General features: G+C 39.6%; 2 long non-coding RNA genes across 2 annotated transcripts in view; one reads left to right on the top strand and one right to left on the bottom strand.

The window, feature by feature from the left end:
• Positions 1–12,760: 12,760 nt before the first annotated feature.
• On the bottom strand, positions 12,761–20,181 carry LOC116479264 (uncharacterized). Its single transcript, XR_004250963.1, has 2 exons — positions 19,497–20,181; positions 12,761–13,363 (listed from the first exon to the last, which is right to left on the bottom strand). It is a non-coding gene; the product is annotated as an uncharacterized LOC116479264 (long non-coding RNA).
• A 156-nt stretch (positions 20,182–20,337) lies between these two features.
• LOC131380878 (uncharacterized) overlaps positions 20,338–21,581 on the top strand; it is a 6,883-nt gene continuing 5,639 nt past the window's right edge. The window contains exon 1 of the long non-coding RNA XR_009209136.1: positions 20,338–20,500. This is a non-coding gene — a long non-coding RNA (uncharacterized LOC131380878). The remainder of the gene's footprint in view (positions 20,501–21,581) is intronic.

Below are 21,581 nucleotides of genomic sequence, written 5' to 3'. Positions count from 1 at the left end.
TCTGGACATTTCATATAAATGGAATCATACAAGGTGTGAGCTTTTGTGACTGCCTTTTTTTACTTAGCATACTGTTTTCAAAGTTCATCTATGCTGTAGCATGTATTAGAACATTGTTCTTTTCTATTGCCAAATAATATTCTGTTGTTTGGCTATACATTATTTATCCGTTCATCAGCTAATGGCCATTTGGGTTTTTTTCCCCTTTTTGGCTATATTATGAATAATGCTGTTAAGAACATTGATGTGCAAGTTTTTGTGTGAACATGTGTTTTAATTTTACCTACCAGTAGAATTACTGGGTCATGTGGTAACTCTATGTTTAACGTTTTGAAGAACTGCCAGATTGTTTTCCAAGTGGCACCCAGATCTTTTATAAAGCACTTACTCCAGTGCCTGGCACAGGGTGAATGTCCCATACAAGATAGCTATTCTTGTAACACATTTTCATTATAGGAAATAAGTTCTTGAAAGCCACTCTTCTAATTTAGTTCAATGAATTGGCAAGCCCTCGTCTTTTTCTTCTTAATGTCCTGGGAACTATCTGTGCAGACTAAGAATAATTTGTTCCTTAGGCATTGGAAGAATACTTCCAGTCAAACAGATTTCAAGTAATTTCTGTTTCCCTAGAAAATGATGCATTGCTTTAAGGTTTTCCAGTTTATTAATACAGAATTAATGTAGGATAGTGGTTGCAGAGTCTGACCTCTGGAGTTACTTATTGGGTATGCTTCAGTTTCCTTATATGTAAAATAGAGGTGATGAGGACACTGATCTCAGGAATTGTGAGGATGAGCTGCAAATACGTGTAATGCTTGATGCAGTATATAGCACACGGGAAATATTCAATAAATATTAGTTTTATCTCCTGGAGCCTGTGGGGGCTAGATTATTAAAATGTACTAGAAAGTTTTAACATACAGGATTCTTTGTAAGAAGGCTTTTCTTACCTTCCCCCCCCCCCCCCAATTTGGCAGTCAGTTTGCTAATTTTTTTTTCCTTGAAAATGTTCCTTTTCATTAAAATTTTCCTATTTACTCATCTAAAATCATATTGAATATTAACATGTTTTTTTAACTTTTAATAGGTAATATATTTGTATGGTTTGAAATTCAAAAAGGAGAAAACTCCTCCTCCCATCTTTCCCTCTCTATAGATAACCAGTGTCTCAGGAGATGTATAAGTCAGAAAAAGAAAAAAAAAAAAAAAGATAACCAATGTCAATAGTTTTGTGAATATCTTTCCAGTGTTATTTCATGCATATAGAAGCAAATATGTATACAGTGTGTTTCTCTATTTAATAAATGAAGTATACTGTGTTTACTGTTCAACACCTTGGCTTTTCATTTAACAGTGTATCTTGGCGATTGTTCCATAAGAGTTTTTGCATGCTTTTTTATCATTGTAGATTTTTCTATTAAATGTATGTGCCATAATTTATTCATCCAGTCTCCTCTTTGTGAACATTTTACTTATTGTTAGACTTTGTGAAATCTCTCTTACCTCCAGCTGTTTTTCTGCTTTCTGATTCATATTTTACTTTTATATCAATTATTGCCTTTTTCTCCATTTTTCTTAGGTTTATCTCATGATGGGCGTTTAAAACCAACCAGATAAAAATGCATTTTCTCTATCTGCACGATGATCTGCATTGTGGAAGCCAGAGTAGCTCTCCTTATCATTCTGGTCACGTTCTTAGGCATTGACATGTGAGTATGTGTGGAAATCGTGTTGTTTTTCAGGGGACCTGGTTGAGATGTGAGTGCCGATCTTACCTGGGAGAAATTCTTGTAGTGTGCTACAGTTGTGGGTTGTCTGGGATCTCCAGTCGTTAAATGGTCTACAGGGTCTTGCAAGGTCTGACTCTTCTCTGCTTCTGTAGCCTTTATCTTATGCCATTCTGTATTCTAGCTACACAGGTTTCTGTATTCCTCCAGCCTCATAAGCCTTGTGCACACTGTTAACTAGGCATAGAATGTCTTTCCTTACTACCTAGACTGGGTCAGGCTCTCTGATATATGTGTTATATAGTACAATGTTTCTTTCATCACATTTATTGCTTGTTACTTATGTTATTTATATGCTTATTTGATTGTTTGGCTTCATCAGTGAGCTATAAGCCCCATGAAAGCAGAGACTATATCTCCATTGTTTATCACTGTGTCTCTAGTGTCTGAATGTAGTTGATACTCATTACCTGTTTATTAGATGGTTGGATAAATGAACATCTACCATTTTGCCAGTTCAGGGTTAGAGCTTTCTGGCTGGTAAGCCAACTTCAGCAAAAAGTGGATGAGTAACCCTGCATTTTCTACATATACTATTTTGGTTACCATGTTATAGCTTGACTTCTGAATGTTTTAGCTTCTCATGAGAAATGGTGTCCAGTGCCCTTTTGGACAGGGACAGTATAAGCTGAACTTTAGTTCTGAACCTTAACACTGTCTGCCAGACTTGACATATTTTCCTTTTATAATATCTGATTGATGATGGAGGTGGTCTTTTGCCTGTCTTTAATCCTGTATGTAATTAATTGCTTTTGGGAGCTGTTCTTTTAATATTTGGACTTAGTGGTACTTTTTGTGAACGGGTTGGTTACTTTAATATGAATGTTTGGCTTTATATTGTCCTGAAACTCCTACTTGAGAGAGTTAAAAAATAAAAGTTTTCCTTAAGGAAAATTTGTTAGATTTGCACTACTGAGGAACGGTGTACAAATTTGTATATGAAGATATTTATCCAGCAGCACTAAATATGTACACGTGAATTCTAAATACTTAAGAACTGGTTTCTTTATTTATCTTGTAAAGTAGTGTTTATTTTAATCTAACTATTCATGCAACAAATCAGCTATGTGTGGAGGACTTCAGAGCTCTAGCAGAGACCTCTCCAGAATCCCTGCTCTGTGTCTCCACTTGCTTTAGTATAAGCATTTTAAATATTACATGTCCCACATAGCTCTTGATGTTATACTCTTCCCCTGAAACCTGTGTCTCAGATACTCACCAAATAATGCTTCTGTGCACCCAGTTGTCCAAACCAGAAATGTGGAACTCATTTCTGATTCTTTTTTTCTTTGCCACACATACACAAATCATCAGCAAGATTTGTCTATGTTGTTTCCAAAGTACATCTTGTATTTGTTCACTTCTCCCTATCTCTGCTGCCACCATACTAGTTTGGAGCCCTGCCATCCTTTGCTGCTCCTTAACTGGTCTTCCTGCTTCCTCTGTTAAGTATCTCTAGTCCCCTAGTTCTCCACAGAGCAACATGAATCATCTTAAAATGCACTGTGTCAGGCCTTGTTTAAAAATCTTTAATGGCCTCCATTACATTTAGGATTAAGTTGAAGATCTTCCTCTTAATCTACAGTTCCAAAAGAGCTGGCTTTTGAATACCTATACAACCTCATTTTATACCCCTCATTATCCTCTAGCTACTCTGATGTCTTTTCTGTTTTTTTCCGTTATTGTCTTTGTATATTGCTGTTTTGTTCTTTTTCTTTTTTTCTTTTTTTATTCTCGTTTTTGAGATGGAGTCTCACTCTGTTGCTCAGGCTGGAGTTCAGTGGTGCGATCTCGGCTCACTGCAACCTCTGCCTCCTGGGTTCAAGCAATTCTCCCACCTCAGCCTCCCAAGTAGTAGCTGGGATTACAGGTATGCACTACCATGCCTGGCTAATTTATGTATTTTTAGTAGAGACGGGGTTTCACCATGTTGGCCAGGTTGGTCTCAAGCTCCTGACCTCAGGTAATCCTCCGCCTCAGCCTCCCAAAGTGCTGGGATTACAGGCGTGAGTCACCACGCCCTGCCTGATTTATCTTTTTGAAATGTTCCCTTCTTCTTCCCCAGGCTGGCTTTTTCAAAATTTAGTCTTAGTTTCTCTTCCTCAAAGATCCCCAACTATTCTGTATCTACCGTACAAACACAACCATCCTCATTTCGGCATCCTGGTTTTTTTTTTTGTTTAAAGCATTTACCATAATCTTTAAAGGTTTATTGAATGTCTCTTCCCAGCTAGACTGAAACTCTGAAGACATATTAAATAAATAAGTTATGGCAGGGGCCATTTCAATTTGATTTGCAATGAACCATCAACTTGACCTAGCATTGGGTCTTATATTAAAAGTAATTGCGAAAACCACTATTACTTTTGCACCAACCTAATAAGATAGTAGGTACTCAAATATCGGCTGAAACAATAGCTGAATAAGCACTTATCGAGAGACTTCTGTGTATTAAGCTTTGTGCTAGGCCTTGAGATCATAATAGTGAAAAAGACAGATTTCCATCCAATCTGCTCAAATAACCCAGACTATTACAGATTTATTGTAGACCAGAGATTCTCAAGCTTTTTGGTCTCAAAACCCATTTACACTCATGAAAATGAGGACCCTAAAGAACTTTTGCTTATGTGGCTTATACCTATCAATATGTATAGTTTTAGATATTTTAAAAACTAGAAATATGGCCAGGCGTAGTGGCTCATGCCTGTAATCCCAGCACTTTGGGAGGCTGAGGTGGGTGGATCACGAGGTCAGGAGTTCAAGACCAGCCTGGCCAACATGGTGGAACCCCTATCTCTATTAAAAATACAAAAATTAGCTGGGCATGGCGGCACACACCTGTAATCCCAGCTACTCGGGAGGCTGAGGCAGGAGAATTGCTTAACCGGGATCCAGGAGGCAGAGGTTGCAGTGAGCCAAGATCATGCTACCGCACTCCAGCCTGTGCTACAGAGCGAGACTCTGTCTCAAAAACAAACAAACACCTCAAAATAAAGTCAGAGGATTTCAGTACCTGTATTAGTCCAATTTCACACTGCTGATAAAGACATACCCAAGACTGGGAAGAAAAAGAGGTTTAATGGACTTACTGTTCCACATGGCTGGGAGGCCTCACAGTCATAGCAGAAGGCAAGGAGGAGCAAGTCAAGTCTTACATGGATGGCGCCAAGCAGAGAGCTTGTGCAGGGAAACTACCATTTTCAAAACCATCAGGTCTCATGAGACTTATACACCATCATGAGAACAGCACGGGAAAGACCCACCCCCATGATTCAGCTAATTCCCACTGAGTCCCTCCCACAACATGTGGGAATTATGGGAGCCACAAGATGAAATTTGGATGGGGACACAGAGCCGAACCACATCATTCCTTCCCTGGCCCCTCCCAAATCTCATGTTTTCACATTTTAAACCAATCATGCCATCCTAACAGTCCCCTAGAGTCTTAACTCATATCAGGATTAACTCAGAAGTCCACAGTCCAAAGTCTCATCTGAGACAAGCCAAGTCCCTTCTGCCTATGAGCCTGTAAAATCAAAAGCAAGTTAGTTAGTTCCTAGATACAATGCGGGTACAGGTATTGGGTAAATACAGCTATTCCAAATGGGAGAAATTGGCCAAAACAAAGGGGCTACAGGGCCCATGCAAGTCCAAAATCCAGCTGAGCAATCAAATCTTAAAGCTCCAAAATGATCATCTTTGGCTCCATGTCTCACATCCAGGTCGTGCTGATGTAAGAGGTAGGTACCCATGGTCTTGGGCAGCTCTGCCCCTGTGGCTTTGCCAGGGTACAGCCTCCCTCCAGGCTGCTTTCATGGGCTGGCATTGAGTGTCTGCAGCTTTGCCAGGTGCACAGTGCAAGCTGTAGGTGGATCTACCATTCTAGGGTCTGGAGGATGGTAGCCCTCTTCTCATAGCTCCACTAGGCAGTGCCCCAGTAGGGACTCTGTTTGGGGGCTCTGACGCCACATTTCCCATCTGAGCTGCCCTAGCAGAGGTTCTCCATGAGACCCCCACCCCTGCAGCAAACTTCTGCCTGGACATTCAGGTGTTTCCATACATCCTCTGAAATCTAGGTGGAAGTTCCCAAACCTCAATTCTTGACTTCTGTGCACCCGCAGGCTCAACACTACGTGGAAGCTGCCAAGGCTTGGGACTTGTACTCTCTGAAGCCATGGGCCAAGCTGTACCTTGGCCCTTTTTAGTCATGGCTAGAGCAGCTGGGATGCAGGACACCAAGTCCCTAGGCTACACACAACATGGGGACCCTGGGCCCAGCCCCCAAAACCATTTTTTCTTCCTATGCCTCCAGGCCTGTGATGGGAGGGGCTGCCGTGAAGACCTCTGATATGCCCTGGAGACATTTTCCCCATTGTCTTGGGGATTAAAATTTGGCTCCTCCTTATGCACATTTCTGCAGCAGGCTTGAATTTCTCCTCAGAAAATGGGATTTTCTTTTCTATCGCATTGTCAGGCTGCAAATTTTTTGAACTTTTATCCAGGAGCTGGTTTTTTGAAAAGATCAACAAAATTGATAGACTGCTAGCAAGACTAATAAAGAAAAAAAGAGAGAAGAATCAAATAGATGCAATAAAAAATGATAAAGGGGATATCACCACCAATCCCACAGAAATACAAACTACCATCAGAGAATATTATAAACACCTCTACGCAAATAAACTAGAAAATCTAGAAGAAATGGATAAATTCCTCAACACATACACCCTCCCAAGATTAAACCAGGAAGAAGTTGAATCTCTGAATAGACCAATAACAGGCTCTGAAATTGAGGCAATAATTAATAGCTTACCAACCAAAAAAAGTCCAGGACCAGACAGATTCACAGTCGAATTCTACCAGAGGTACAAGGAGGAGCTGGTACCATTCCTTCTGAAACTATTCCAATCAATAGAAAAAGAGGGAATCCTCCCTAACTCATTTTATGAGGCCAGCATCATCCTGCTACCAAAGCCTGGCAGAGACACAACAAAAAAAGAGAATTTTAGACCAATATCCTTGATGAACATCGATACAAAAATCCTCAATAAAATACTGGCAAACCAAATCCAGCAGCACATCAAGAAGCTTATCCACCATGATCAAGTGGGCTTCATCCCTGGGATGCAAGGCTGGTTCAACATATGCAAATCAATAAACGTAATCCAGCATATAAACAGAACCAATGACCAAAACCATATGATTATCTCAATAGGTGCAGAAAAGGCCTTTGACAAAATTCAACAACCCTTCATGCTAAAAGCTCTCAATAAATTAGGTATTGATGGGACGTATCTCAAAACAATAAGAGCTATCTATGACAAACCCACAGTCACTATCATACTGAATGGGCAAAAACTGGAAGCATTCCCTATGCTCTGCTTCCCTTATAAAACTGAATGCCTTTAACAGCACCCAAGTCACCTCTTGAATGCTTTGCTGCTTAGGAATTTCTTCCACCAGATACCCTAAATCATCTCTTTCATGTTCAAAGTTTTACAGGTCTCTGGGGCAGGGGCAAAATTCTACCAGTCTCTTTGCTAAACATAAGAAGAGTCACCTTTGCTCCAGTTGCCAACACATTCCTCATCTCCATCTGAGACTACCTCAGCCTGGACCTTATTGTTCATATCACTTACCAGCATTTTTGTCAAAGCCATTCAACAAGTCTCTAGGAAGTTCCAAACTTTCCCACATTTTCCTGTCTTCTTCTGATCCCTCCAAACTATTCCAACCTCTGCCTGTTAACCTAGTTCCAAAGTTTCTTTCACATCTTTGGGTATCTCTTCAGCGCCCCACTCTACTGGTACAATTTATTGTATTAGTCTGTTCTCAAGCTGCTGATTAAAGACATACCCAAGACTGAGAAGAAAAAGAGGTTTAATGGACTTACAGTTCCACATGGCTGGGGAGGCCTCACAATCATGTCAGAAGGCAAGGAGGAACAAGTCAATTCTTATGTGGATGGTGGCAGGCAAAGAGAACTTGTGCAGAGAAACTACCATTTTCAAAACCATCAGATCTTGTGCGACTTATTTACCATCATGAGAACAGCATGGGAAAGACCTGCCCCCATGATTCAACTATCTCCCACTGGGTCCCTCCCACAGCACTTGGGAATTATGGGAGCCACAAGAGGAGATTTGGATGGAGACACAGAGCAAAACCACATCAGTACCCCACTTTTAGTAATGTATAGAGTATTTAAGCAGAAAACAATAAGATTTGAACAATACTGTAGGCCAAATGGACCTCACACATATACAGAACATTCCATCTAACTGCAGAAGAATATACATTCTTTTCAAGCACACAAGGAACATTCTCCAGGACAAATCATAAGTTAGGCCACAAAACAAGCCTTAACAAATTTAAGAAGATTAATATCTATATGAAGTATCTTTTCTGACTATAATGATATGAAAATAGAAATCAATAATGAGGAAAATTGGAAAACAACACGTGGAAATTAACACACTCACTCCTGAACAACCAGTAGGTCAAAGAAAAAATCATAAGGGAAATAAAAAATATCTTGAGACAAATAAAAATGGAAACACAACATGCCAGAATGTGGGATGCAGAGAAAGCAATTCTAAAAGGGAAGTTTATAGTGTTAAATTCTATATTAAGAAAAACAAAGATCTCAAAGAACCTAACTTTACACCTCAAGAAACTAGAAAAAGATGAACAAATTAAGCCCAAAATCTTAAAGAAGGAAAGATAAAGATCAGAGCAGAAATAAATGAAATAGAGAATAGAAAAAATCAATGAAACTACGATCATAATAGTGAAATCTGGTTTTTTGAAAAGATAAAATTGACAAACCTTTAGCTAGGCTAAGAAAAAACTCAAAATTTTAAAATTATAAATTATAAAATTATAAAACTCAAAATTATAAAATTATAAATGGAAGAGGAGACATACCACAGAAATACAGAGGATCATAAGATACTACTATGAACAAGTATGCACCAACAAATTGAACCTAGAAGTGAGCAAATTATTAGAAACATACAACCTACTGAAACTGAATCATGAAGAAATAGAAGTTCTGAGCAGATCAATAAAGAGTAAGGAGATTGAATCTATAATCAGAAACCTCCTAACAAAGAAAAGCCTGGTACCTGATTGCTTCACTGGTGAATTCTACCAAATATTTAAGGAAGAATTAACACCCAGCCATCTCAAACTCTTCCAAAAATTAAAGAGGAGGGAAAACTTTTAAACTCATTTTATGAGGTCAGCATTACCCTGTTACCACAGCCAGGCAAAGATACTACAAAAATAGAAAATTACAGGCCAATATCTCTGATGAACATACATGCAAAAATCCTTAACAAAATAACTAGCAAACTAAATTCAACAGCTCATTGAAAGGATCATACACTGTGATTAAGTGAGATTAATCACTGGGATGTAAGGATGGTTCAACATACACAAATAAGTAAATGTGATACACCACATTAACAAAATGAAGCATAGAAATCGTGATAATTTCAATTGATGCAGAAAAAGCATCTGACAAAATTTAACTTCCTTTCATGATAACAAATTATGTATAGAAGGAACATACCTCAAAATATTAAAGGTCATATATGACAGGCCCACAGCTAACATCACTATCAGTGGTAGAAGACAGAAAGGTTTTCCTTTAAGATCAGGAGCAAGATAAGGAAAAACAAAAGGCATACAAATTCGAACAGAAGAAGTGAAATTGTCTCTGCTGATGATGTGGTCTTATATATAGAAGACCCTAAAGATGCCACCAAAAACTTGTTAAACTAATAAATTTAGTAAAGTTGCAGTAAAAACCAATATTGTTTCCAGGTACTACTACCAATAAACTATCTGAAAAAGAAATCAGGAAAACAATTCCATTTACAATACCATCAAATTCTTTTTTTTCTTTTTTTTTCTTTTTTTATTATTATTATACTTTAAGTTTTAGGGTACATGTGCACAATGTGCAGGTTCGTTACATATGTATCCATGTGCCATGTTGTTGTGCTGCACCCATTAACTCGTCATTTAGCATTAAGTATATCTCCAAATGCTGTCCCTCCCCCCTACCCCCACCCCACAACAGTCCCCGGAGTGTGATGTTCCCCTTCCTGTGTCCATGTGTTCTCATTGTTCAATTCCCACCTACGAGTGAGAACATGCGGTGTTTGGCTTTTTGTCCTTGCGATAGTTTACTGAGAATGATGGTTTCCAGTTTCATCCGTGTCCCTGCAAAGGACATGAATTCATCATTTTTTATGGCTGCATAGTATTCCATGGTGTATATGTGCCACATATTCTTAATCCAGTCTATCGTTGTTGGACATTTGGGTTGGTTCCAAGTCTTTGCTATTGTGAATAGTGCCGCAATAAACATATATGTGCGTGTGTCTTTATAGCAGCATGATTTATAGTCCTTTGGGTATATACCCAGTAATGGGATGGCTGGGTCAAATGGTATTTCTAGTTCTAGATCCCTGAGGAATCGCCACACTGACTTCCACAATGGTTGAACTAGTTTACAGTCCCACCAACAGTGTAAAAGTGTTCCTATTTCTCCACATCCTCTCCAGCACCTGTTGTTTCCTGACTTTTTAATGATCACCATTCTAACTGGTGTGAGATGGTATCTCGTGGTTTTGATTTGCATTTCTCTGATGGCCAGTGATGATGAGCATTTTTTCATGTGTTTTTTGGCTGCATAAATGTCTTCTTTTGAGAAGTGTCTGTTCATGTCCTTCGCCCACTTTTTGATGGGGTTGTTTGTTTTTTTCTTGTAAATTTGTTTGAGTTCATTATAAATTCTGGATATTAGCCCTTTGTCAGATGAGTAGGTTGCGAAAATTTTCTCCCATTCTGTAGGTTGCCTGTTCACTCTGATGGTAGTTTCTTTTGCTGTGCAGAAGCTCTTTAGTTTAATGAGATCCCATTTGTCAATTTTGGCTTTTGTTGCCATTGCTTTTGTTGTTTTAGACATGAAGTCCTTGCCCATGCCTATGTCCTGAATGGTATTGCCTAGGTTTTCTTCTAGGGTTTTTATGGTTTTAGGTCTAACATGTAAGTCTTTAATCCATCTTGAATTAATTTTTGTATAAGGTGTAAGGAAGGGATCCAGTTTCAGCTTTCTACATATGGCTAGCCAGTTTTCCCAGCACCATTTATTAAATAGGGAATCCTTTCCCCATTTCTTGTTTTTGTCAGGTTTGTCAAAGATCAGATAGTTGTAGATATGTGGCATTATTTCTGAGGGCTCTGTTCTGTTCCATTGATCTATGTCTCTGTTTTGGTACCAGTACCATGCTGTTTTGGTTACTGTAGCCTTGTAGTATAGTTTGAAGTCAGGTAGCATGATGCCTCCAGCTTTGTTCTTTTGGCTTAGGATTGCCTTGGCGATGCGGGCTCTTTTTTGGTTCCATATGAACTTTGAAGTAGATTTTTCCAATTCTGTGAAGAAAGTCATTGGTAGCTTGATGGGGATGGCATTGAATCTATAAATTACCTTGGGCAGTATCAAATTATTTAGGAATACATTTAACCAGAAAGATGAAAGACCTGTTCACTGAAAACTATAAGACTTTGATGAAAGAAGTTGAAGACACCAACAGAAAAATATCTGGTGTTCATGGATTAAAAAATATTGTTAAAATCTCCATACTACCCAAAGTGATGTGTAGATTCAGCACAATTTCCATAAAAAATTCCAATGTCATTTTTCACAGAAATAGAAAAATACTCCTAAAACTCATATGAAACCACAGAATACCCCAAATAACCAAAGAAACTTTCAGCAAAAAGAACAAAGCTGGAAAGGCATCACACTACCTGATTTCAAAATTGAGTATAAAGGTACAGTAATAAAAACAGCATGATACTGGCATAAAACCAGACACAGAGACCAATAGAACAAAATAGCCCAGAAATAGATCCGTAATTTATAGTCAGTCAATCTTTGACAAAAGTATCAAGAACACACAACAGGGAAAGGACTTTTTTTTTTTAATAAGTGGGTGGGGAAAACTAGATATCCATATATAAAGGAATGAAATTAGACACACCATATTACTAAATCAACTCAAAATGGATTAAAGACTTAAACAGAAGACCTGAAACTGTAAAACTACTGGGAGAAAATGTAACAGAAGAAACTTCTTGTCATTGGTCTGACCAATGATTTTTGGATAAGACTTTAAAAGCACAGGCAGAAAAAGCAAAAACAGACAAAAGGGATTGAATCAAACTAAAAAGCTTCAAGTGTTGGCAAATATACGGAGAAAGGGAACCTGTGTACCTTGTTGGTGGGAATGTAAATTAATATAGCCATTATGGAAAACAGTATGGAAATTCATTTAAAAAAAGTAAAACTACCGTATGACCCAGCAGTCTCACTTCTGGCTACATATCTAAAGAAAATCAGTATACACTTCCATATTCATTGCAGCATTATTCACATTAGCCAAGATGTGGAATCAACCTAATTGTCCATGGATTGATGAATGGATAAAGAAAATGAATATATGTACAATGGCATACTTTTTCAGCCTTTAAAAAGAAGGAAATGCTGTCACTTATGACAACATGGATAAACCTGGAGGACATTATGGTAAGACAAACACTGCATGATCTCATTTATATGTGGAATCTAAAAAAGTTGAACTCAAACAAGTAGAGAGTAGAATGGTGGTTGTCAGGAGTCAGAGGAGATGAGCTGATGTTGGCCAAAGGGTGCAAAGTTTCAGTTAGATGGGATTAAAAAGTCCTGGTGATCTTGTTGTACAGTATGGTGACTATAGTTTATACTTGAAAATTGCTAACAGAGTAGATCTTAAGTGTTCTTCACACACAAAAATAGTGAAGTGATAGATATGTTAATTAGCTTGATATCCTTTTACAATGTATATGTATATTGAAACACCATGTTGTACACTATATATACAATTTTTACTTATCAATTATATCTTAAGAAAAAATTAAATCATTTAAAATGTGTATTTTATTTAAAATAACAGTAGTAAACCTATTATAGGTTAATGGAAGCAACATTTTTTATGAAAAATAACAATTTTCAAAACCAAAGGTTATTGAGAAGAGGTGCATTGTTTTACATCTTTGTAAATCTCCTTAGCATTTGACTTAATAGAAAACAGCTGGATTCGCATCTGCTTCAGCCTTCAATTTGTCATGATATCGCAGGTCATACGGCCTCAGGCAAACGCCACTCCATACTTGGGAAAGAAGTGAAAACTGTTGTAGTTCACAGAAGATAATACTTTTGATTGAGATGGTGCTATGATGCTATGAGTTTGTGAGTTCACAATTTAACCTCCTTTTAATATAAACTTGCAATAATAGGAATATTTAAGATATCCATATGGGTCAAAACTTGAAAGAAAAATGCAAGGGTATGTGGAATTGAAAACATAAACCTTCTGAACTAATGATCTTGAAAAAGGCAGAAGAAATTAAGAATCTGACTGCTCTTGGGTAATGAGATCCGGAAGCACTCCATGCATATTGAGGTCCCAGGCTCATTGTGGCAAACAGGTACTGGATTTGGACTCTCCTGACATAAAAGGAGCCTGGAAAAACAACAACAACAAACAGTGATGGTTACCCAGGTTTTTTACTTATGAATGATGGCAGGGGGTGAAAAAACAGAGCCATGCAGAAAGGACCCAGCCTAAGCTTTAATCTTGCTCAGTGACTAGTACGCCCCTTTTCTCACATGGCACAAAATCCCCAGTTCACAATACAAGATTGTCTCTGGACTATGCTTCTCATGGGTGAGGTAGAGACAGCCAAAAAGACGTGGAGGGAAGAAGAGTTCAGAGAGGAGGGGAAAAGATAACCCATAGGAAAAACACTTAGAAACTAAACTTGCAAAGCACTGGGTTAAAGTTAGGAAATCTTAAAATGAACAAGACAGCAAAACCAGCAATCAAGACATGAATTCAGTCCTTTCAAAATGCAATTCAAATAGTGTTAGTGTGACTTCATGATTTTTGAAGCAATAAAGAATAGTGTCCATAAAATGTTCATCCATTTGAGAAAGGTAGATATAAAAAAAGTACCAATTAGAAATCATAGAACAGAAAACATAGTTATTGTATTTAAAACATCTAGGGAAATGCTATTACCAGATGCAGTTAAAAAAAGAAGTTACTCAGAAAGCACAGAAAACAATATGAAAAATAGATTGAGACAAATGGAGGATGGATTAAGACGGGTCATTACACTTTATAGGTTGAAAAGAGTAGAAATGGAATGGCAGAAAAGTTATATTTAAAGACACACTAGCCCAAGAATTCTCCAGAATGGAAGAAAGACCTTCATTGGTCACATAAATCCTGAGCAGGATAAACAAAAATCTATACATAACATCTATTCTGAAAGCTACCGGGGGAAAAACTAGATGTTATTAGAAAGGAATGTTACGCTGATGCAGATCTCCTCATCAGGTTTGTTAGAAGACAATGGAATAATATCTTCAAAATAAGGAGAGAAGATAAAGGTTACCTAAGAATTCCATACCTGGCTAAAATGTCATTCAAAAATGTCTTATAAAGACATTTTTAGAAATACAAATAGACTACCTTTTACACTTACTGAAAGACACATTTAAGGATTTATTGCAATGAGAAAAAGTAAACCTCGAGGGATGAGGAGTGGGATTCAAGAAACAAGAATGAGTGAATAAATTCTTGAAATACCAGTAAATATAATTAATCATTGACTGTAAAAATGGTTTTTGTTTGTTTAAAAAAGGTATAATTAAAATTCTAGACAATATTAATGAAGGTGGGAATGGGAAATCCAGTGAATTGCTAACGTGTGCCAACATGTTTGCTTTAGTACTTTATAGTCCGTTAAAAAAATATATGCTTGTGTAGAAATTAGGAACTTAAAGATAGATAGTGAAGGAATAAATATAATTGAAACCTCCCAAATAAGCAGAAGGAAAAAAGGGGACTAAAGAAAACTTGATCAATTCATTAGAATGCGGGAAAGGAGAAAATAAATGACAAAAAGCATATTAAACAAATACATCAATAATTAAAAATGTAAACAGATTAACTTCCCTGTGTTTCTCAACAGAGAGTCATGGCCTTGTTTGCACCTAAAAACATAGCCTTGAAATATATATAAAGCAAAAACTATTAATTATAAGGAGTGGTGGATAAAACCATAGGAATATTGGGAGATTTTATTATATCTAGAACAGATAGATCAGGCAGACAAAAAACTACCAAGAATACTAAAAATCTGAACACAGTTAACAAGTTGATCCTATGAACATAAATAGAAATTGATACCTAACAATTAGAGAATACTCATTCTTTTCTAATATATTGAACAATTAAAATTAACCATATCTTAAGATCACCAAGGATGCTTTGACAAATGTGAAATAGTAGCACATGGGCCATGCTATATGAGTATAATGCAATTAATTTGGAAATCTGTATTCAAAAGATATTTTTCCCCAAGATCTTTGACCCCTAAAGACGTTTCTTCATGTCACAAAGAGGAAATCTAATGGAAACAATGAAATACAGAACTGAACAAGAAGGAACTACAAAAAGAACAGAAATTAATTACATGGAAAAGAAGGAAGAATATGGTCAACAAAATCAAATCACTTTAAAAAGACAAAACTGTTAAATCTTTAGCAAAACTGATGGAGAAACCATGGATAGATTAATAATATTAGTAATAGAAAAAGGGACATAATTTCTAATGGAGAGGAGTTTATAAACTATAGTAGAGAACATAAGAAGTGAGATAACAATCCAAATCATTCTATAAGGCTGTTATAACCTTGGTAGCAAAACCAGACAAGTAGTGTAATAAACAAGTATAACTCAGTAGTACCCAGCTGCATGTGTATATGAATCAGATCCTCATAACCATGATCAAGTAGGGTTTAGGAATACAGTTTTCAGCATAAAACCTGCTTTATTCACCATATCATCAGATGATGTTAAATAATACTGTCTTCCCAATGGATGCAGAGAAGTCATTATATAAAATTAAACTTATGATAAATTTTTTTAAAAAACTAGAACTTAAGTGAATTTCCTTAACCCCCAATAAAGAGGCTGTACAAAACAAGCCTGCAATGAATGTTTTTACTTCATAGTAAAGATAAGAGTATACCCTTTCAAATATAGGACAAGACTTGTTCAATATCACCCCAGAAGTCCTAACCAATGCATTATGTTAATGAAGTGAGGTATGATTGTCAATGAAAGTAAAAATGAAGTCATTAATTAGCATGTTAATATTTTAAAAATACAGGAACTTTTTTTCTGTAGAAAAAAAGTCAACAAGTTCACTGGATCCAAAGTCAGCATATAAAAAGCAATAGCAGGCCGGGTGCGGTGGCTTATGCATGTAATCCCAGCACTTTGGGAGGCCAGCGTATGCTGATCACAAGGTCAGGAGTTCGAGACCAGCCTGGCCAACATGGTGAAACTCCATTGCTACTAAAAATACAAAAATTAGCCGGGCATGATGGCACATGACTGTAATCCCAGCTACTCAGGAGGCTGAGGGACAAGAATTGCTTGAACCCGGGAGGTGGAGGTTGCAGTGAGCTGAGATTGAGCCATTGCATCGCTAGCCTGGGCAACACAGCCAGACTCTGTCTCAAAAAAAAAAAAAAAAAAACAGCAATAGCAGATACTCTTCTCAAAAATTCATAACCCAAATCAATCAAGTTGTGAGAAAATATCAAACAAACTGAGTATTCTACAAAATACTGAGAAGCTGTCACAGCCTTGGGGAGCCTAAGGAGATGTAATCACTAAATGTAATGCTGTGTCCGGTATGAGATCCTGGAACAGAAGGAAGATAGTAATGGAAAAATGGGTGAAATCAAAATAAAGTCTGTAGTTTGTTTAGTGTTAATATTATCTCTTCTTTTTGACAAAGTAGGTTGTCAAGGTTACGTAAGGTATTAACATCAGGGAAAACGGGGTGGGGAAGTTTTGTACTATCTTTGCAACTTTTTTGTAATTCTGAAACTATTAAATAACCAATTATACAATTAATGGGGGAAAAAAAGGACCTCCTAAAGTCAAATAAGGCCTTTATAGGGGAAAAAAAAATTACAGTGTATCATTGACGGCCGTAAGAGATACGAGTAAATACTGATATAGATGATGGTCAAAGATGAGAGATCTTGATATGTTTTCAATTTCTCTAAATTGCTGTGTGGATTTAATAAAATGTCAGAGTCTCAATAGGATAGTTCATCAGACTTTAAAAGCTGCTTCTAAAAATTATTTGAAAGATGGTGGGCTAACAGTCAGATAATTTTGAAACACAAGATAGGGCCAGACACTTTTGAAAAACAAGGTAGGGCAGTTGCCCTTTCAGATACCAAGATACTGTAAAGCCGTAACAATATGGTGCCTTAATGCACAGAGATAGAGAAATGGATCAGGAGACCAACAAGAGAGTTCAAGCACAGAACTGCTCATATACAGAAATATACAAATTCAGGGGAAAATTAGATCCCTAACACAGAACATAGGCAAAAATAACCATAAAGAAAACTAAAATGCACAGCTATTTGAATATGACATCAATGTGGGGAAGAATTTCTTAAATTAGGCATTGAAGGAAAAGATTGTGAAATTTTACAGCACCTATATTTAATTGTCCTTTAAGACAAAAGATAATGTTGGCTCTTCTAATTTTGGACTTTTGGACTTTAAATGCAATTGGGATGGGGGGCGGGAGGTCGTTCAAGCTGGAACGTTGACATCTTTTTTGCTTTGCAAGATCACCCTTAATACTGTGTGGAGAATACAAAGGGTTTGGAATGGAAGAAGGGTTTTTGTAGGAAGATAATGTTCCTTAGGACTACCATGGAAAGGGAAATCATGGGACAAATTTGGGATTTGCCTTAGATAGGGTCAGCAAGACTTGCTGATAAATTGGATGTTGGTGGTAAGGAAAAAAGGAACGAGAACAATCATAAGGGTTTTTTTTTGTTATTGTTTCTTGTTTTTGTTTTTGTTTTTTGGCTTCAGCAACTAACTGGTACTGTTTATAGAAATGGGGAAAGGGGAAATTAATATTTGTTTAAAATGCTTTGAGTTGCCCGATAGACATCCAAGGGGAGCAGTCAGTTTCTAAGCAAAAGACTGTGCTTTTGTGGACAGTCCTGTGGCAGAGGATTGGAATTTGGGAGCCATTGGTATGTAGGTGGCATTTAAATTATGTGGCTAGGTGAGGAGGGAAGGGTTGTTACCTAGGGAGTGGACACTGATGGAGAAGACTAGTGACTAAGTTCTGAGGCAAGACCCTCCAGCGTGTAGATGGCGAGCAGAGCAGAAGCCATTTATGACTGAGAAGAGACCACTGATGGGGGGGTGGGGGGCGGAAACCAGGACCGTGTAATTGTCACCAAAAATAAGAGAAGATAGCGTGGGATTTTGTCTTTGTTTGCTTGTTTTAATGAGGATGTTGAATATTACTGAGAGATAAAGTGAGATTAAGAGCAAGTTTCTTGGTCACATAAGGAATTGCTGAAATTGTCAAGCAATTTCAGTGGGTTTGGAAGGGATGGAAGCCTGTGGGGCATATATGTTAGCAGGAGAAAATGTATGGTAAGACCATTGAGTCAGTGACAGTAGACTGCTCTATCAAGAGGCATTTTCAGGGCCAAGAGGTGCTGAGCAAGGGGGTGGTAACGGCAGGAGCTCTGAGAGCATGTGGTGTCTGGTGGAAATTAATGATTCAGGATCCAGAGAGAAACTGGTATTGCAGATAGAGGCCTTTGAGGAGACAGGGGGATGATGGAGTCCTTAAAATATGTTAAAATCACCTACAAAACCTTAACCAGACATTAGGATCCCTTGGGAACCTGAAAAACAAAGATCTCGATGGGACACTGGGAATCTGCATTGTTTAACAGCTCTCCAGGTGAGCCTAATGAGTAGCCAGATTTGAAAATCTCTAACCTAAGTCAGGGTAGTACCACATTCATCTTTAGTCTTCCTGCTGGGGAACTTGTTTTGAACGTGTATTTTCATAAGAAGCACAGTGTTTTCATTCGTATATTATGTTTATGTGGCACTGCTGGGCGAAAAGAGACTGTTGATGGTCTAGGGAGTCCAAAACACAAAAAGCAGCTTCTCAGTGTAGCAAGCGATCACTGATAACTCCTTGAGTATAATATAAAGTTTAATTTGGGGTATTAAAATCTGTGTGCTCCTTAGGTAAACACCTTTTGGTAATTAATCACATCTTAGAGATTTTTTCCTTTAAAGTTAAAATCATACAGCATTTTTATTAGCCACTTAAAATTGCACTGTGTAAATTTACCAGAATACAGTTTAATTCTTTTCTATGGAGCACATTTTTGGTGATAAAAATGATGCTCCGCGAATATCCCTATATAGAATCTTCTGTGTATCTCTGTATTTCCTTTGCTTTTTTAGTTCCTTGCGAGTGGAATAGTTGGACCAAAGAGTACATTAGTGAACTTTTCGTAATTCATTGATTTTACTGCCAGAGAAGAAATACGTATTTCTGCCAAGCAAATTCACAGTATGGATGGCAGAAGGGAAAAATCCCTCTTCCACCCCACATTCCTTGTCCCTAGAAGTAACCTATTAACAATTTCTTGCCTACTTTTCCAACAGTTTTACCTGTATTTGGGTTTATCCTTAAAAAACAAATAAATGAGATAACACTTACCAGTTCGTTTCTACAAACTTCAGTAACTTGTATATTTCACTAAATCTATTGAGAATTCAGTCCTTAATAATCCCATACAACTCTACCTCATTATTTTTCTCTCTCATTTTCTTGCTGCTTTACTAAATGGCAGTGCAGTGGGCTCACGCAGTGGAAGGTCTGTGTTGACGGCTGGTGGGAAACAACTCAGTAGTGTGTGAGACTGCCCGCTCCCCCAAACCGTACGTGCCCGGTGTTTCAGGTTTGCATTTCTTTATGCAAATGGGTCGTGATGTTTCCTTCGCAGGTCGGCCAGCCGTTTGGATTTTCTTGCGAATTGCCAGTTTTATCCCCTTTGCCCATTTTTCTGGCTTGGTTTGGTTTTTATCTCGTTGGTTTCCAAGAGCTCTTCATTTATTAAGGAAATTAGCTCGATGTCTTTCATGTGTCCCAGGCGGAAAAGTCTTGTCTGCCCTGCAGGTCTTTAGACGTTAATGTATGTGTTTTTGCGGCCAGGATTTTCATTTTTTTCATTTAGACAGATGTGTACATTTGTCCCTTTATTCTTCAGCAGTTTTACATTTGAACATCTCGGTGGGATTTCCTCCATTTCGACCCCCATTTCTTTGGGGGCTGCACCCCCACCACCCAACCCACCCCCCTTTTCCAGACCTGGCTTTGGGGTCCCTCACGGCCACTCCCTGACGTCAACCCCAGCCTTCGCGCCAAACTGTTGCTGTGGCAACCGCAGCCTGATTGGCATGTCACAGGGCCGTGGTGAGGGGGCCCGGAGAGGGCAGTGAGGCTGCTGATTGGCTAGCACAGAAGCCCCGCCTCTGCGGAGAAGCCCTGACAAGGAGGCGTCAAGCTGCACCTCGGTGCAGAAGCCTGGGCAGCTGCGGGAGGAGAGGTTTGGGAGGCGCGGGAGATGTCCACCCTGGGCTGGTGGCGCCGCCGGGCGCCGGGCGCCATGTGGGTGCGCTAGGCGGCTGTTCGTGCCCGAGGCTGCGCTGCACTGAGGTGAGGTGAGTGCGCCTTCGGCCGCCCGGCGCGCCTCCTGCCCGCCGGACCTTGGTGTCGCGACGGCGCTGGGCCAGAGTGGCTGTCTTGCCGCAAGCCCAAGACCCCGCGGCAAGCCAGCGACCCTTGTGGCAGGGCGGGCTGGCGGACATGGTACATGGCCGCCCGCTGCCCAGTCCGAGAGTGGGCACAGTGGCGGCCGGGCTGTGGATGGTTGGTGCCTTTTTGGGGCAGGGGTGGGTGCAGCCCGGGCTGCTGCGTTGGTGCCGCCATCTTGCGGGCCGGGGTCTGAGGGGCTGCTGCGGGGTCTCCGCGCCTTCCTGACTGGCCGGGGGCCACCGCAGCAACCCGGGGGCATTAGGGCAGACAGCCCAGGGCTCTGCCATGGCAAGTCCAGCAAGGTCGACACCAGTGCTATCCCTGTTGCCGCGGCGGAATGCGGCTCTCGGGAGCCCTGGGCTTCCTGGGCTGGGTCTGGGGGCTGTGAGAATGCCCCTTCCTGCGGGCTGCCATCGGCCTCGCGGCGCCGGCGTGCCCGGCTACCCTCTGGGGGCGGGGCTTGTTTGCCGCAGTGGTGGTGGGAGGGGCGAAGGCCACCAAGGTGGCCGGGCTGAGGGCTGTCCTGCCTGTAAGGGGTGTTCTTTCCCCGCCCTCTCGGGCGCTATCTTAAATGAGGGCGGCTGAGGTTTGCTGTGCAGGCGCTGCCTTGGTTGGTTGGCGGCAGATGGGGTGGGGCAAGGCTCAAGTAATCGTCTGCTCAAGCCCTGCCCACTGGGTGCCATCTTTTATGAGGGTGGCTGAGGTTTGCCGCGCAGGCGCCGTTCTCGTTGATTGGTGGCAGATGGGGCGAGGCAAAGCTGAAATGACTGTGGGTTGCATTGGATGTAATGGTTTGTTCCAGCCCCACCCATTGGGTGCCATCTTTTATGAGGGTGACTGAGATTTGCCGAGTAGGCGCTGTTCTAGTTGATTGGGGGCAAATGGGGCAGGGCAAGGCTGAAGTGATTCGGTAGCATTAGAGATAACGATCCACCCAGGTCCCGCCCACTTGGACGCCATGTTTGATGGGGGCTGCTGAGGTTTGCT

The sequence above is a fragment of the Hylobates moloch genome, unplaced genomic scaffold (assembly GCF_009828535.3).
Source record: "Hylobates moloch isolate HMO894 unplaced genomic scaffold, HMol_V3 SCAFFOLD_12, whole genome shotgun sequence".
Taxonomy (NCBI): domain Eukaryota; kingdom Metazoa; phylum Chordata; class Mammalia; order Primates; family Hylobatidae; genus Hylobates; species Hylobates moloch.
The sequence above is the reverse complement of the archived record's forward strand: the minus strand, read 5'-3'. Positions and strand labels throughout refer to the sequence as shown.